General features: G+C 35.8%; 5 non-coding genes across 5 annotated transcripts; all 5 read right to left on the bottom strand.

The window, feature by feature from the left end:
• Positions 1–1,202: 1,202 nt before the first annotated feature.
• On the bottom strand, positions 1,203–1,393 carry LOC141282630 (U2 spliceosomal RNA). Its single transcript, XR_012337429.1, has one exon. It is a non-coding gene; the product is annotated as a U2 spliceosomal RNA (small nuclear RNA).
• Positions 1,394–7,068: 5,675 nt separating this feature from the next.
• On the bottom strand, positions 7,069–7,233 carry LOC141282592 (U1 spliceosomal RNA). The gene has a single exon (XR_012337390.1). It is a non-coding gene; the product is annotated as a U1 spliceosomal RNA (small nuclear RNA).
• A 783-nt stretch (positions 7,234–8,016) lies between these two features.
• LOC141282629 (U2 spliceosomal RNA) lies at positions 8,017–8,207 on the bottom strand. Its single transcript, XR_012337428.1, has one exon. It is a non-coding gene; the product is annotated as a U2 spliceosomal RNA (small nuclear RNA).
• Positions 8,208–15,140: 6,933 nt separating this feature from the next.
• Positions 15,141–15,305, bottom strand: LOC135760729 (U1 spliceosomal RNA). Its single transcript, XR_010537508.1, has one exon. It is a non-coding gene; the product is annotated as a U1 spliceosomal RNA (small nuclear RNA).
• A 782-nt stretch (positions 15,306–16,087) lies between these two features.
• LOC135760733 (U2 spliceosomal RNA) lies at positions 16,088–16,278 on the bottom strand. The gene has a single exon (XR_010537511.1). It is a non-coding gene; the product is annotated as a U2 spliceosomal RNA (small nuclear RNA).
• Between the last annotated feature and the right edge of the window lie 791 nt (positions 16,279–17,069).

The following is a 17,069-nucleotide window of genomic DNA, read 5'->3' as shown; positions in this document are numbered from 1 at the left end:
CTGAATATTTTGATTATTTTCTGCTTTTTCACAAATTAAAAACTGATAAGAACTTTCTGTACTCAAATATTTGTTAATAAAATGTCATTTAGGTTCAAGCTCTTATTTTATTGATGTTGTTTTGTTGTAAATTATAATTTTGTGAAGTCACCGTTCAGGTGATCAGTGTTTCCTTACATGAAGCCTGTTCAGAACATTTTATTGTATTTCTCTCCACAGTACTGACAATGTATGTCAAAACACATTTTTTGTGTGTTTCTGTGGAGAATCATGTTTATTCAATGACTGACAAATCAGTCATTAATTTTTGTTATAAAACCATTTATAACATCAAATGTAATATAATGTAATAGAAACTAAAGTTATATGCAATGGGTTTCCTCACACATAATGTCATTGAATCTGGGTTAAGAGTGCAGGAATATTGGAAGAAATTAAAACATTAAGTACATTAAACTTAAAATTAATTGTTATTTCAACCAGGCAAAATTAACTTTTTTAGGGCAACGAGTTTCCATAAATGTTTTAGGTTCAATCAACCTGTATGGGCTTACAGTGAACATTCTTCGAGATCTACCCTGTTTTTATTCCGTTTCCAGCCCGGTTGAACCGTGTAGAGTGAAATATGTGAAACAATTTAAATCAAATGGATTTAAATTGCGCATTCAAATATATGGTTTCGTTATTACAAAGTAACTTTACGTGGAATAGAAACAAAGAAATGTACAGAGCAATCAAGAAACAACGAAAGCATAGCAATTTTAGAACGTGGATAAATAAAAACACAGGGCTCAATGACTTACCCGTTGTCGTTGTGAGTTAAACAAGTACAGCTATGCTTCCAGGTCTGTCGACGTTGCTGTGGTGTTTCGACAGCTGTAGTATGAAGGGTAGTGAAAAAAGTTTTCAGGTGTTTTTAACATTCCAATCGGTCTCGTTCGCTTTTGTTGCGCCTTCAGCTGTGTCGAGGATGTTTAATTCGTCCTCGTATCACCTCCGCAAACTTGTAAAGAAAATAATTAAATACATTACAAAAACATTTCTTTATCAGCGTGTTCATTTCCACGCAAGCTTTTCGTTAAACCAATAAAGCCAACGAAACCACAGCAATTTTAAAACACACGGATTAGAAAAAGCACCGTCTTTCACGCACAAAAGAAGCAAATTCTTTTTTTTATACTTGACTTATTTATCCCCGAGATGGGGAGCGCACCATTCATGGAAACACTGCAATACCATGTTGATGCATGGAGTGGAAGGAGCAAGCTCCGCTTCCATTTCCGAAGGTCAAAAATCCATTTAACATATAGTCCCCGGATAGGAGACGTATCAGACATTAAACTGATAAGAACAGATACTACACTTGATCTTAGCCAAAAGGCCGAGAAGCGATACCGGAATAGACGCAGCCAAAGGGGGAGCCGGCGAAGGCGCTGGCTTTTGGGGTGGAGGCTAGCGGGCATTTAACTCTATACGTTCTCATTGTATAACCCAGAGGTAGAACGTTGAGCTAGCAAATCAGAAGTTCATGTTTTAATTTAGGATCTGATCCACGCTCATGAGAGAGAGAGAGAGAGAGAGAGAGAGAGATAGAGAGAATTTAGAATTTTCAAAAAACCTTTATTACAAATTAAAACATTTTCATAACCTCAAATCAGAAAAAACAAAGAAAAAAATATATATAGTAACGGAAATAACAAAAAAATAAGCCAACATAGGAGCAAAGAACAAATCATCTTCAATAACCAGACACAGAGCTCCTCCATAATACCAAATCAATTCAAAAGAAAGAAGATCATTCATTGCTTTAAAGTATCTAAAACCAATAAGGATTCTAGATTTAACTTATTTTAAAAACTGCTAATGTATCATGGCTTCCAGGTCTGTCAACGTTGCTGTGGTTTTTCGACAGCTGTAATATGAAGGGTAGAGTGAAAAAAAATATTTAAGTGTTTTGAACATCCCAATTTGTTCGTTTACTTAGTATTTTCTTAATGTTTTCGAGTTAAAAAATAATTCTTAAATCGAGATACATTTACTTAATAAGCAAAGTGGCTTAGAATTTAAGTCTTGTTTACTGAAATAAATTCTAAAATGTAATAGGTTAAGGCTTAAAACAAGTAAAAATATCTGCCAGTGGGGTAAGAAAAATAAACCTAAATTGAGTTTATTATTGAATTAAGTTGAAACTAGAATTAAGTTTATTTTTCTTACCCCGCTGGCAGATATTTTTTATTTGTTTTAAATATAAACCTGTTGATTTTTATAATTTATTTCAATTATTACAAAGTATGCGATCTGATTTTTTTAATCGCGGTGTTTCTTTTATTCCTCGTTTCTTTTCCGTGCATTTGCTTTATTTATTTATTTTTGCTTGTTGCATTTAAATGCACATTTGATTTGTTGCCACATTATTATGTGTTAATGTATTTTTTAACATGTTTATCAACAAAAAGTGCGTTATTATAATTAATTATATAGCTGTGAAATATATACAAGAATTCCCAGCAAAAACAAAACGTTTTTATAACAATTTTCTATTACAATACATAATATCTTAAGCCACTTTGCTTACCAAGTAAATGTATCTCCATTTAAGCATTGTCAGATATTCACTAGAAAACAAGACAAAAACAGTAAGTAAGATATTAATTTACTTTTTTCTTTCAAACATAAATTTACAGACGGCTGGAAATTTTTAATAAAATAACTAGACATACCTATTCGGGTCTGCTCCCGTTTGCTGTGATGATGGGGGACTTAGTCCAAAGCACATTTTGAGGAATACTTACACATTTTACTTCTTATTTCTTTGAAATTAATTATGCATACACTATGGATTAAAAATGTCCCGACTGCGAACCTGATAAAACCCAGGTAAAAAGCAAATACAAATAAACCATTTTGATTTAGCAAAAGTTTACAAATAAATGCACTCCTTGCACACAACAAGCACGTCTAGTTACCATTCATATTTTGCGTGATTTAAGTTTCGTCGCATACATTTTGGAAGGCACACGATAAAAACAAAATAAGGCTTTTAATGTATGCCGACCTCATTCTCCGTTGAGGGCTTATCAATCATAATAAACGCTGTTAACTCTTCTCATTGAATGGTCTAAATCCAATGCTGGTAAAGAAATCAAATGTGCATTTAAACGCAACAAGCAAGCCGTAAAGCAATGGATGCAGGCAAACAAACGAGGAATAGCACATACACCACGATTAGATCATCGGGTCGCATACTTTGGAATTAATAAGAAATAATTATTCAGTCTAAAGAAATAAGAAGTAAAATGTCTAAGTATTTCTCCAAATGTGCACACTCATTACAATAAACGGGAGCAGACACGAATAGTTATGTATGTCTCGTTATTTTATTTAAAATTGATAAGCTGTCTAACATATGATATATTTTGATAATACGAAATGCTAAAAAAATAATATAACACCAATCGACAATATCTGTTATTGTTATTTTTACAAGTAAATTCATGTATAGGAGAAAACAAAGCAGCTGTCAGTCCATACTATATTGAGTGGCCATCGTAGTGGTGCAACCTGAACGATGTTTTCCCTACTTCCGGTCAAAGCCGCCATTTTGTGAAATAGGCATATAGGTGACGCTGGAGCACGCGGCCATTGTCTCTGTTCAACAAAACAAGTGTATATATACACATACGCATATTTTTCCTCAATCAATCACCGAATACAAGGTGCAATTCGATGCCAACTGACCCTTCTCTCTGGTTTCATGTTTGTAAGGAAAATTAAGGGGGAAATTACGATAGCATTTCAGCCAAACATTCATTCGTGCCACGCTGCTTTTCTTTGAACGAAAAAAAACCCTCTGCTCCCCCTACACAATTTCTTCTCCTGTTATTTTATGCTTAAAACAAGCAAATAAATCTGACTACAGGGTAAGAAAAAATTCGTGAACTTTTCCCATAAACACTTAATTCAAGAAAAATTGTCCCACCCCACTGGCCATTTTTTATCCACAATACACATTCGATGTCTGCAGGCACCATTGTCTTTGTTCAACGCAAACAATTCTGTTGCGTTTTTCTTTGAACGAAGTGCTCCGCCTAGATAATTTGACCCATATTCACATGGGTTTGTTTCTCGTTTTTTTTCTTTGAGAACAATCTATATAGCGCCTTCCACAATCGTTTTGGTGTTAGCTTTACGTAAAATAGAAACACAGAAAGGTACTGAGCGATGGAGAGACCACGAACGCGGAACGTATTATGGACCACGGACTGGCAAACAAACTGGCAACCACGCACTAAAGAAGCAAACTCTGATTTTAAACTCACCTTATTTGTCCCCGGAAAGCGCCAGAGTCGATGCACGGAGTGGACGGAACAAGCCTCGCTTCCATAGCCGAAGGTCAAAAATCCATTTAAACGTGTAGTCCCCGGTGTCCACTCGATCTTACCCAAAAAGCCGAGAAGCGATACCGCAATGGCATCCGGAGAAGGCGCTGGCTGTCGGGATGGAGGTTAGCGGGTCAGAGGTCCGGCACTGAAGGTCTGCGTTCATTATTCACCGTGTGCATTTCACTCTATATCCACTTTCTAATGTATAGCACTTGATAAGGATTAACAGTTTAAAAACAGAAATGCAAGACATCAGAAAATACATTTATTTTTTACTTTCATAACATGAGAGGTGTCATACAATAACAAATATGAGCTTTAAAATCACATTCCTAAGTTAAAAATATACATAAAAATAGATATATGGATCATTACACAAATCACTACTCAAATGACCTATGTTAAATAACTGCTTCAATATTAATTAACAATAACATTTGGCCAAGGCAGTCCTTGTAAATAGACATATAAATAGACAAATAAAATCATGACATATATGCCGTAGAGCCTGAGATAGAGAAAAATAATAAGGAATTCTGCTTTTACTACCATCTCAGAAATATTGCCAGAATTAGAGGTTTTGTCTCAAGACAGGACTTAGAGAAACTTGTTCATGCTTTCATCACCAGCAGGGCCGATTATTGCAATGGTCAATGGATTTAAAAAGTACTGTTTCTTGTTTAAAAACCACTTCATGGCTACAATACATGACAGATATGCTAATCGAATATGAAACCGATTACTCGGATCAATAGGATCAGGTCATTTAGAAAAAACAAGGGTTCACTCAAAACAAGGTGCCCCAGCATTCAGTTATTATCAGCTTTCAGAAGAGATCAGATGTGCTTCAACAGTAGACACTTTTAAATCTAGATTAAAAACACATCAGTTTAACTTTGCATTTACTGAATGATTTAAAACAGTACGAATAAAACAGTACAAAAGAATAAAACAGTATGAACCTTACCTGTTATAAAGGGAATGAAGCTTACGGTATGGTGCTTACCTGCAGAAATAAATAAAGTACAATAAGAACACACAGAACTTCAATTTTCAAAATTATTTTAACCTTAAATGATGATTATTTTACTGGTTTACCTGTTTGTGATTACCACAGGATCCCGTCACCTGGCTGCGGTCTTCATTTGGTGAACGGTTCTTCACTCATAATTGACCTATACAAGAAATAGAGAAGAATAATAAGCAATTCTGCTTTTACATGTAGATGTGTGCCCCAAGAACACAGACACACCGGCTCCAAAAAGTTTAAACAGTACACATTTCTGTTATTTTAATGTGGCAAATGTGTCAGCTTTAAAAGAAGCATACATTACCTTTTAAAGAGGAAATACCTTTTGCATGAAATACCTTTACTCCCAGCATAAGCAAGCAATTTTCAAAATGCTTTTAAAAGTAAATAGTGATTATTTTACTTGTTTACCTGTTTGTGATTACCATGGAATCCTGTCACCATCATTTTTAAGCTTGTAAAGCAAATAATGAAATATTGACTTAGTAGGAAAAAATATTTTGGAAGTATCGTGATAAATGATGAAGAAAATATTTTGCAAAGTGATGGTTAGCACACGGTTGATGGTACCTATTAAATTCCATCATATTTTTTTATTCCTACTATGGAAGTCAATGGTGACTATCTGCTGTGGGTTTACCATCATTCCTCAAAATACCTTCTTTTGTGTTACTCAGAAAAAAACTAATCCTCGTGTTGTTGTAAGCCTGTATGCATGAGTAAATGATGACAGAATTATCATCATAAATTGAAATATCCCTTTAAACTGTATTTCCCCCCTTAAACCTAAACTTATTTTCTTACAGCAAGTCATTTAGGTAATCAAGAAAATACTTTACCCGTTGTCTTTGTGAGTTAAACAAATACAGCTACGCTTCCAGGTCTGTCGACGTTGCTGTGGTTTTTCGACAGCTGTAGTATGAAGCGTAGCGAATGAATGAATACATTGCAAAAAATCATTTCTTACTTGTTATTTCGAACTGTTTTAACTATACAAATATCTAGAAAGTCTTAAAATAAGATGCATTTTTTGATGAGCAAAATGCCCTAAGAAAATAAACCTAGCCTTTAGGGAGAAAAAACTCAGAATTTGGGCTTAAAACAAGCAAATAAATCTGCCAAAGGGGTAAGAAACAAATCTAGATATAAACACTTAATTCAAGAAAAATTGTCGTAGCCCATTGGCAGATTTGTTGGCTTGTTTAATGTACATGCATGTACAATATTTCAATTTGTCTTGTATTTATTAGCATTTTGTATTGCCCAACGCTGTCTAGGTTGTTTAACTGTTGTCATTTTCTTATAAAAGCCTTTATAATTTATTAGTTTGGATGATTGCCATTCCCGAGAACCTCTTATATTGGAAGTAAAAGAATCATCTAAGCATTATTTTGTGCTCTTAGACATGTAGCCGTTTGATTGTGGTTCTATTTAATGGCTAGTCTATTCGTTTGGAATGGTCAAACGGCTATTAGATTTTCACTGACAGCCCAAATTAAGTCTTGTTTTAGCCTAGACACTTATTCGCTGTCTATTAAAAGTTATGTAGTCGTTGAATAGCCGCTTTTTTGATGACTAATGTATTCTTGGGCCGTGGTTAGACGTCTCTTGGATTTTACGTAAAACGACAAGCGAATCTATTTTTAACACAAAGGTCAGGGGAGAGCGCGAACGCAGTCCCCCACTATCAGAAATTTTGCAGTCGAGATTCCCACATTTGGGGAATTCGCAAAGGGTCAGCCCAACCGGAGTGCAATGGCTGAGCCTCGCCCTGGGTGAACCACCTTCATGATCATGGTGTCTCCCCTGCCAGGTAAGTATGAGCGACCCCCTTTGAGGCCAGACGGCCGCATCTTCCTGTGACCGATCACATCGACGGCGCCCCCGGAGGCCGTCCGACTAACATTTCATTTACTGTGTGTGACCAGGTGGAAAGCGCACGAAGCCACGTCTGAGACCAAACATTCTTCGAGATCTACCCTGTTTTTATTCCGTTTCCAGCCCGGTTGAACCGTGTAGAGTGAAATATGTGAAACAATTTAAATCAAATGGATTTAAATTGCGCATTCAAATATATGGTTTCGTTATTACAAAGTAACTTTACGTGGAATAGAAACAAAGAAATGTACAGAGCAATCAAGAAACAACGAAAGCATAGCAATTTTAGAACGTGGATAAATAAAAACACAGGGCTCAATGACTTACCCGTTGTCGTTGTGAGTTAAACAAGTACAGCTATGCTTCCAGGTCTGTCGACGTTGCTGTGGTTTTTCGACAGCTGTAGTATGAAGGGTAGTGAAAAAAGTTTTCAGGTGTTTTTAACATTCCAATCGGTCTCGTTCGCTTTTGTTGCGCCTTCAGCTGTGTCGAGGATGTTTAATTCGTCCTCGTATCACCTCCGCAAACTTGTAAAGAAATTAATTAAATACATTACAAAAACATTTCTTTATCAGCGTGTTCATTTCCACGCAAGCTTTTCGTTAAACCAATAAAGCCAACGAAATCACAGCAATTTTAAAACACACGGATTAGAAAAAACACCGTCATTCACGCACAAAAGAAGCAAATTCTTTTTTTTATACTTGACTTATTTATCCCCGAGATGGGGAGCGCACCATTCATGGAAACACTGCAATACCATGTTGATGCATGGAGTGGAAGGAGCAAGCTCCGCTTCCATTTCCGAAGGTCAAAAATCCATTTAACATATAGTCCCCGGATAGGAGACGTATCAGACATTAAACTGATAAGAACAGATACTACACTTGATCTTAGCCAAAAGGCCGAGAAGCGATACCGGAATAGACGCAGCCAAAGGGGGAGCCGGCGAAGGCGCTGGCTTTTGGGGTGGAGGCTAGCGGGCATTTAACTCTATACGTTCTCATTGTATAACCCAGAGGTAGAACGTTGAGCTAGCAAATCAGAAGTTCATGTTTTAATGCAGGATCTGATCCACGCTCATGAGAGAGAGAGAGAGAGAGAGAATTTAGAATTTTCAAAAAACCTTTATTACAAATTAAAACATTTTCATAACCTCAAATCAGAAAAAACTAAGAAAAAAATATATATAGTAACGGAAATAACAAAAAAATAAGCCAACATAGGAGCAAAGAACAAATCATCTTCAATAACCAGACACAGAGCTCCTCCATAATACCAAATCAATTCAAAAGAAAGAAGATCATTCATTGCTTTAAAGTATCTAAAACCAATAAGGATTCTAGATTTAACTTATTTTAAAAACTGCTAATGTATCATGGCTTCCAGGTCTGTCAACGTTGCTGTGGTTTTTCGACAGCTGTAATATGAAGGGTAGAGTGAAAAAAAATATTTAAGTGTTTTGAACATCCCAATTTGTTCGTTTACTTAGTATTTTCTTAATGTTTTCGAGTTAAAAAATAATTCTTAAATCGAGATACATTTACTTAATAAGCAAAGTGGCTTAGAATTTAAGTCTTGTTTACTGAAATAAATTCTAAAATGTAATAGGTTAAGGCTTAAAACAAGTAAAAATATCTGCCAGTGGGGTAAGAAAAATAAACCTAAATTGAGTTTATTATTGAATTAAGTTGAAACTAGAATTAAGTTTATTTTTCTTACCCCGCTGGCAGATATTTTTTATTTGTTTTAAATATAAACCTGTTGATTTTTATAATTTATTTCAATTATTACAAAGTATGCGATCTGATTTTTTTAATCGCGGTGTTTCTTTTATTCCTCGTTTCTTTTCCGTGCATTTGCTTTATTTATTTATTTTTGCTTGTTGCATTTAAATGCACATTTGATTTGTTGCCACATTATTCTGTGTTAATGTATTTTTTAACATGTTTATCAACAAAAAGTGCGTTATTATAATTAATTATATAGCTGTGAAATATATACAAGAATTCCCAGCAAAAACAAAACGTTTTTATAACAATTTTCTATTACAATACATAATATCTTAAGCCACTTTGCTTACCAAGTAAATGTATCTCCATTTAAGCATTGTCAGATATTCACTAGAAAACAAGACAAAAACAGTAAGTAAGATATTAATTTACTTTTTTTCTTTCAAACATAAATTTACAGACGGCTGGAAATTTTTAATAAAATAACTAGACATACCTATTCGGGTCTGCTCCCGTTTGCTGTGATGACGGGGGACTTAGTCCAAAGCACATTTTGAGGAATACTTACACATTTTACTTCTTATTTCTTTGAAATTAATTATGCATACACTATGGATTAAAAATGTCCCGACTGCGAACCTGATAAAACCCAGGTAAAAAGCAAATACAAATAAACCATTTTGATTTAGCAAAAGTTTACAAATAAATGCACTCCTTGCACACAACAAGCACGTCTAGTTACCATTCATATTTTGCGTGATTTAAGTTTCGTCGCATACATTTTGGAAGGCACACGATAAAAACAAAATAAGGCTTTTAATGTATGCCGACCTCATTCTCCGTTGAGGGCTTATCAATCATAATAAACGCTGTTAACTCTTCTCATTGAATGGTCTAAATCCAATGCTGGTAAAGAAATCAAATGTGCATTTAAACGCAACAAGCAAGCCGTAAAGCAATGGATGCAGGCAAACAAACGAGGAATAGCACATACACCACGATTAGATCATCGGGTCGCATACTTTGGAATTAATAAGAAATAATTATTCAGTCTAAAGAAATAAGAAGTAAAATGTCTAAGTATTTCTCCAAATGTGCACACTCATTACAATAAACGGGAGCAGACACGAATAGTTATGTATGTCTCGTTATTTTATTTAAAATTGATAAGCTGTCTAACATATGATATATTTTGATAATACGAAATGCTAAAAAAATAATATAACACCAATCGACAATATCTGTTATTGTTATTTTTACAAGTAAATTCATGTGTAGGAGAAAACAAAGCAGCTGTCAGTCCATACTATATTGAGTGGCCATCGTAGTGGTGCAACCTGAACGATGTTTTCCCTACTTCCGGTCAAAGCCGCCATTTTGTGAAATAGGCATATAGGTGACGCTGGAGCACGCGGCCATTGTCTCTGTTCAACAAAACAAGTATATATATACACATACGCATATTTTTCCTCAATCATTCACCGAATACAAGGTGCAATTCGATGCCAACTGACCCTTCTCTCTGGTTTCATGTTTGTAAGGAAAATTAAGGGGGAAATTACGATAGCATTTCAGCCAAACATTCATTCGTGCCACGCTGCTTTTCTTTGAACGAAAAAAAACCCTCTGCTCCCCCTACACAATTTCTTCTCCTGTTATTTTATGCTTAAAACAAGCAAATAAATCTGACTACAGGGTAAGAAAAAATTCGTGAACTTTTCCCATAAACACTTAATTCAAGAAAAATTGTCCCACCCCACTGGCCATTTTTTATCCACAATACACATTCGATGTCTGCAGGCACCATTGTCTTTGTTCAACGCAAACAATTCTGTTGCGTTTTTCTTTGAACGAAGTGCTCCGCCTAGATAATTTGACCCATATTCACATGGGTTTGTTTCTCGTTTTTTTTCTTTGAGAACAATCTATATAGCGCCTTCCACAATCGTTTTGGTGTTAGCTTTACGTAAAATAGAAACACAGAAAGGTACTGAGCGATGGAGAGACCACGAACGCGGAACGTATTATGGACCACGGACTGGCAAACAAACTGGCAACCACGCACTAAAGAAGCAAACTCTGATTTTAAACTCACCTTATTTGTCCCCGGAAAGCGCCAGAGTCGATGCACGGAGTGGACGGAACAAGCCTCGCTTCCATAGCCGAAGGTCAAAAATCCATTTAAACGTGTAGTCCCCGGTGTCCACTCGATCTTACCCAAAAAGCCGAGAAGCGATACCGCAATGGCATCCGGAGAAGGCGCTGGCTGTCGGGATGGAGGTTAGCGGGTCAGAGGTCCGGCACTGAAGGTCTGCGTTCATTATTCACCGTGTGCATTTCACTCTATATCCACTTTCTAATGTATAGCACTTGATAAGGATTAACAGTTTAAAAACAGAAATGCAAGACATCAGAAAATACATTTATTTTTTACTTTCATAACATGAGAGGTGTCATACAATAACAAATATGAGCTTTAAAATCACATTCCTAAGTTAAAAATATACATAAAAATAGATATATGGATCATTACACAAATCACTACTCAAAGGACCTATGTTAAATAACTGCTTCAATATTAATTAACAATAACATTTGGCCAAGGCAGTCCTTGTAAATAGACATATAAATAGACAAATAAAATCATGACATATATGCCGTAGAGCCTGAGATAGAGAAAAATAATAAGGAATTCTGCTTTTACTACCATCTCAGAAATATTGCCAGAATTAGAGGTTTTGTCTCAAGACAGGACTTAGAGAAACTTGTTCATGCTTTCATCACCAGCAGGGCCGATTATTGCAATGGTCAATGGATTTAAAAAGTACTGTTTCTTGTTTAAAAACCACTTCATGGCTACAATACATGACAGATATGCTAATCGAATATGAAACCTATTACTCGGATCAATAGGATCAGGTCATTTAGAAAAAACAAGGGTTCACTCAAAACAAGGTGCCTCAGCATTCAGTTATTATCAGCTTTCAGAAGAGATCAGATGTGCTTCAACAGTAGACACTTTTAAATCTAGATTAAAAACACATCAGTTTAACTTTGCATTTACTGAATGATTTAAAACAGTACGAATAAAACAGTACAAAAGAATAAAACAGTATGAACCTTACCTGTTATAAAGGGAATGAAGCTTACGGTATGGTGCTTACCTGCAGAAATAAATAAAGTACAATAAGAACACACAGAACTTCAATTTTCAAAATTATTTTAACATTAAATGATGATTATTTTACTGGTTTACCTGTTTGTGATTACCACAGGATCCCGTCACCTGGCTGCGGTCTTCATTTGGTGAACGGTTCTTCACTCATAATTGACCTATACAAGAAATAGAGAAGAATAATAAGCAATTCTGCTTTTACATGTAGATGTGTGCCCCAAGAACACAGACACACCGGCTCCAAAAAGTTTAAACAGTACACATTTCTGTTATTTTAATGTGGCAAATGTGTCAGCTTTAAAAGAAGCATACATTACCTTTTAAAGAGGAAATACCTTTTGCATGAAATACCTTTACTCCCAGCATAAGCAAGCAATTTTCAAAATGCTTTTAAAAGTAAATAGTGATTATTTTACTTGTTTACCTGTTTGTGATTACCATGGAATCCTGTCACCATCATTTTTAAGCTTGTAAAGCAAATAATGAAATATTGACTTAGTAGGAAAAAATATTTTGGAAGTATCGTGATAAATGATGAAGAAAATATTTTGCAAAGTGATGGTTAGCACACGGTTGATGGTACCTATTAAATTCCATCATATTTTTTTATTCCTACTATGGAAGTCAATGGTGACTATCTGCTGTGGGTTTACCATCATTCCTCAAAATACCTTCTTTTGTGTTACTCAGAAAAAAACTAATCCTCGTGTTGTTGTAAGCCTGTATGCATGAGTAAATGATGACAGAATTATCATCATAAATTGAAATATCCCTTTAAACTGTATTTCCCCCCTTAAACCTAAACTTATTTTCTTACAGCAAGTCATTTAGGTAATCAAGAAAATACTTTACCCGTTGTCTTTGTGAGTTAAACAAATACAGCTACGCTTCCAGGTCTGTCGACGTTGCTGTGGTTTTTCGACAGCTGTAGTATGAAGCGTAGCGAATGAATGAATACATTGCAAAAAATCATTTCTTACTTGTTATTTCGAACTGTTTTAACTATACAAATATCTAGAAAGTCTTAAAATAAGATGCATTTTTTGATGAGCAAAATGCCCTAAGAAAATAAACCTAGCCTTTAGGGAGAAAAAACTCAGAATTTGGGCTTAAAACAAGCAAATAAATCTGCCAAAGGGGTAAGAAACAAATCTAGATATAAACACTTAATTCAAGAAAAATTGTCGTAGCCCATTGGCAGATTTGTTGGCTTGTTTAATGTACATGCATGTACAATATTTCAATTTGTCTTGTATTTATTAGCATTTTGTATTGCCCAACGCTGTCTAGGTTGTTTAACTGTTGTCATTTTCTTATAAAAGCCTTTATAATTTATTAGTTTGGATGATTGCCATTCCCGAGAACCTCTTATATTGGAAGTAAAAGAATCATCTAAGCATTATTTTGTGCTCTTAGACATGTAGCCAGGGCCGGCCCTGGGCATAGGCGGAATAGGCAAATGCTAAGGGCGCTGCCGACCCCTTGGGGCGTCCGTGCGCCCAAATTATTATTTTTTTAATATATGTATATAAACATTTAACTATAAATATTTAATTTTGCACAAGAAAACAGCAGTTACTGATGAATTATTAGTAGCATATAATCTCGGAAGATCGTGCTTGTTAAATAGCTCTGTGGCTATACTGCACTGAAGCGGCAGTTTAAAATATAAACCCAGAATTCAGCAAACGTCAAGGACAAGAAAACGGAAACAACAATCAGACAGAGACGCGGAATTTACATAATGTTACACAGACCATGTTTAAATTTCAATGTTTCTAGACAGAAATAGCAACTTGTTCACTTTGTTTGGTATTAATAAGCTGCGCATTGGAGTGCTGGCCGCGGTGCTGAAGACGCGCTCAGACAGAGTACTGGTGGCAGCACAGATATTTACGTGCAACCTATTGGAGACTATTATTCGTTATTATATAATTATTATTCGTTATTTTACTTTATTACTTCCACTTAAGAACAGTTTTGCACTTTTATTTCAATATTTCTCTTTATATAAATACTATTTTGTACTTAAATCTATAATTTCATTATTTTACTAACCAAACTCATCTGCGCTTTCCGATAGGTTGCACGTAAGGAGAAAAGTAGCTTACTTCTCCTTGAGAAGGGTTGTGTGTTTTAAACTTTTAAAAACATATATCTCTTTACAAAAAACTTTTTTCTTCTATTTAAAAGCTATAATTTCGTTATTTTACTAACCCAACTAATGACTCCTCCGCTTTCCAATAGATTGCACGTAAATATCTGTGCATATGTGCCATCACGCGCCTTCAGCACCGCCACTGTGCAGCTTATTAATACCAGACAAAGTTAGTATTTCTGTGCAGAAACATTGAAATTTAAACATGGTCTGTGTAACATTATGTAAATTCCGCGTCTCGGTCTGATTGTTGTTTCCGTTTTCTTGTTCTTGACGTTCGCTGAATTCTGGGTTTATATTTTAAACTGCCTTTTCAGTGACAATGTCAAGACCAAATGCCTGAGTGACAGGGTATTGTGTGTATGTGTGCTTGTGCGTGCGTGCATGCGTGTGTTTCCAAAATATTTTCAAAATTAAGAAAAACAAGACAAAGCTTTGCATTTTTTTCTGTGTAAGTTTATGAACAAAATGATTCTAAAGGGCACCAGGTGAAATCTTGCCTAGGGCAGCAAATTGGCCAGGGCCGGCCCTGCATGTAGCCGTTTGATTGTGGTTCTATTTAATGGCTAGTCTATTCGTTTGGAATGGTCAAACGGCTATTAGATTTTCACTGACAGCCCAAATTAAGCCTTGTTTTAGCCTAGACACTTATTCGCTGTCTATTAAAAGTTATGTAGTCGTTGAATAGCCGCTTTTTTGATGACTAATGTATTCTTGGGCCGTGGTTAGACGTCTCTTGGATTTTACGTAAAACGACAAGCGAATCTATTTTTAACACAAAGGTCAGGGGAGAGCGCGAACGCAGTCCCCCACTATCAGAAATTTTGCAGTCGAGATTCCCACATTTGGGGAATTCGCAAAGGGTCAGCCCAACCGGAGTGCAATGGCTGAGCCTCGCCCTGGGTGAACCACCTTCATGATCATGGTGTCTCCCCTGCCAGGTAAGTATGAGCGACACCCTTTGAGGCCAGACGGCCGCATCTTCCTGTGACCGATCACATCGACGGCGCCCCCGGAGGCCGTCCGACTAACATTTCATTTACTGTGTGTGACCAGGTGGAAAGCGCACGAAGCCACGTCTGAGACCAAATATTCTTCGAGATCTACCCTGTTTTTATTCCGTTTCCAGCCCGGTTGAACCGTGTAGAGTGAAATATGTGAAACAATTTAAATCAAATGGATTTAAATTGCGCATTCAAATATATGGTTTCGTTATTACAAAGTAACTTTACGTGGAATAGAAACAAAGAAATGTACAGAGCAATCAAGAAACAACGAAAGCATAACAATTTTAGAACGTGGATAAATAAAAACACAGGGCTCAATGACTTACCCGTTGTCGTTGTGAGTTAAACAAGTACAGCTATGCTTCCAGGTCTGTCGACGTTGCTGTGGTTTTTCGACAGCTGTAGTATGAAGGGTATGAAAAAAGTTTTCAGGTGTTTTTAACATTCCAATCGGTCTCGTTCGCTTTTGTTGCGCCTTCAGCTGTGTCGAGGATGTTTAATTCGTCCTCGTATCACCTCCGCAAACTTGTAAAGAAAATAATTAAATACATTACAAAAACATTTCTTTATCAGCGTGTTCATTTCCACGCAAGCTTTTCGTTAAACCAATAAAGCCAACGAAATCACAGCAATTTTAAAACACACGGATTAGAAAAAACACCGTCATTCACGCACAAAAGAAGCAAATTCTTTTTTTTATACTTGACTTATTTATCCCCGAGATGGGGAGCGCACCATTCATGGAAACACTGCAATACCATGTTGATGCATGGAGTGGAAGGAGCAAGCTCCGCTTCCATTTCCGAAGGTCAAAAATCCATTTAACATATAGTCCCCGGATAGGAGACGTATCAGACATTAAACTGATAAGAACAGATACTACACTTGATCTTAGCCAAAAGGCCGAGAAGCGATACCGGAATAGACGCAGCCAAAGGGGGAGCCGGCGAAGGCGCTGGCTTTTGGGGTGGAGGCTAGCGGGCATTTAACTCTATACGATCTCATTGTATAACCCAGAGGTAGAACGTTGATCTAGCAAATCAGAAGTTCATGTTTTAATGCAGGATCTGATCCACGCTCATGAGAGAGAGAGAGAGAGAGAGAGAGAGAGAGAGAGAGAGAGAGAATTTAGAATTTTCAAAAAACCTTTATTACAAATTAAAACATTTTCATAACCTCAAATCAGAAAAAACAAAGAAAAAATATATATAGTAACGGAAATAACAAAAAAATAAGCCAACATAGGAGCAAAGAACAAATCATCTTCAATAACCAGACACAGAGCTCCTCCATAATACCAAATCAATTCAAAAGAAAGAAGATCATTCATTGCTTTAAAGTATCTAAAACCAATAAGGATTCTAGATTTAACTTATTTTAAAAACTGCTAATGTATCATGGCTTCCGGGTCTGTCAACTTTGCTGTGGTTTTTCGACAGCTGTAATATGAAGGGTAGAGTGAAAAAAAATATTTAAGTGTTTTGAACATCCCAATTTGTTCGTTTACTTAGTATTTTCTTAATGTTTTCGAGTTAAAAAATAATTCTTAAATCGAGATACATTTACTTAATAAGCAAAGTGGCTTAGAATTTAAGTCTTGTTTACTGAAATAAATTCTAAAATGTAATAGGTTAAGGCTTAAAACAAGTAAAAATATCTGCCAGTGGGGTAAGAAAAATAAACCTAAATTGAGTTTATTATTGAAT

The sequence above is a fragment of the Paramisgurnus dabryanus genome, chromosome 9 (assembly GCF_030506205.2).
Source record: "Paramisgurnus dabryanus chromosome 9, PD_genome_1.1, whole genome shotgun sequence".
Taxonomy (NCBI): Eukaryota; Metazoa; Chordata; class Actinopteri; order Cypriniformes; family Cobitidae; genus Paramisgurnus; species Paramisgurnus dabryanus.
Note: the sequence above shows the minus strand (reverse complement) of the source record. Positions and strands in the feature narration are given on the sequence as shown.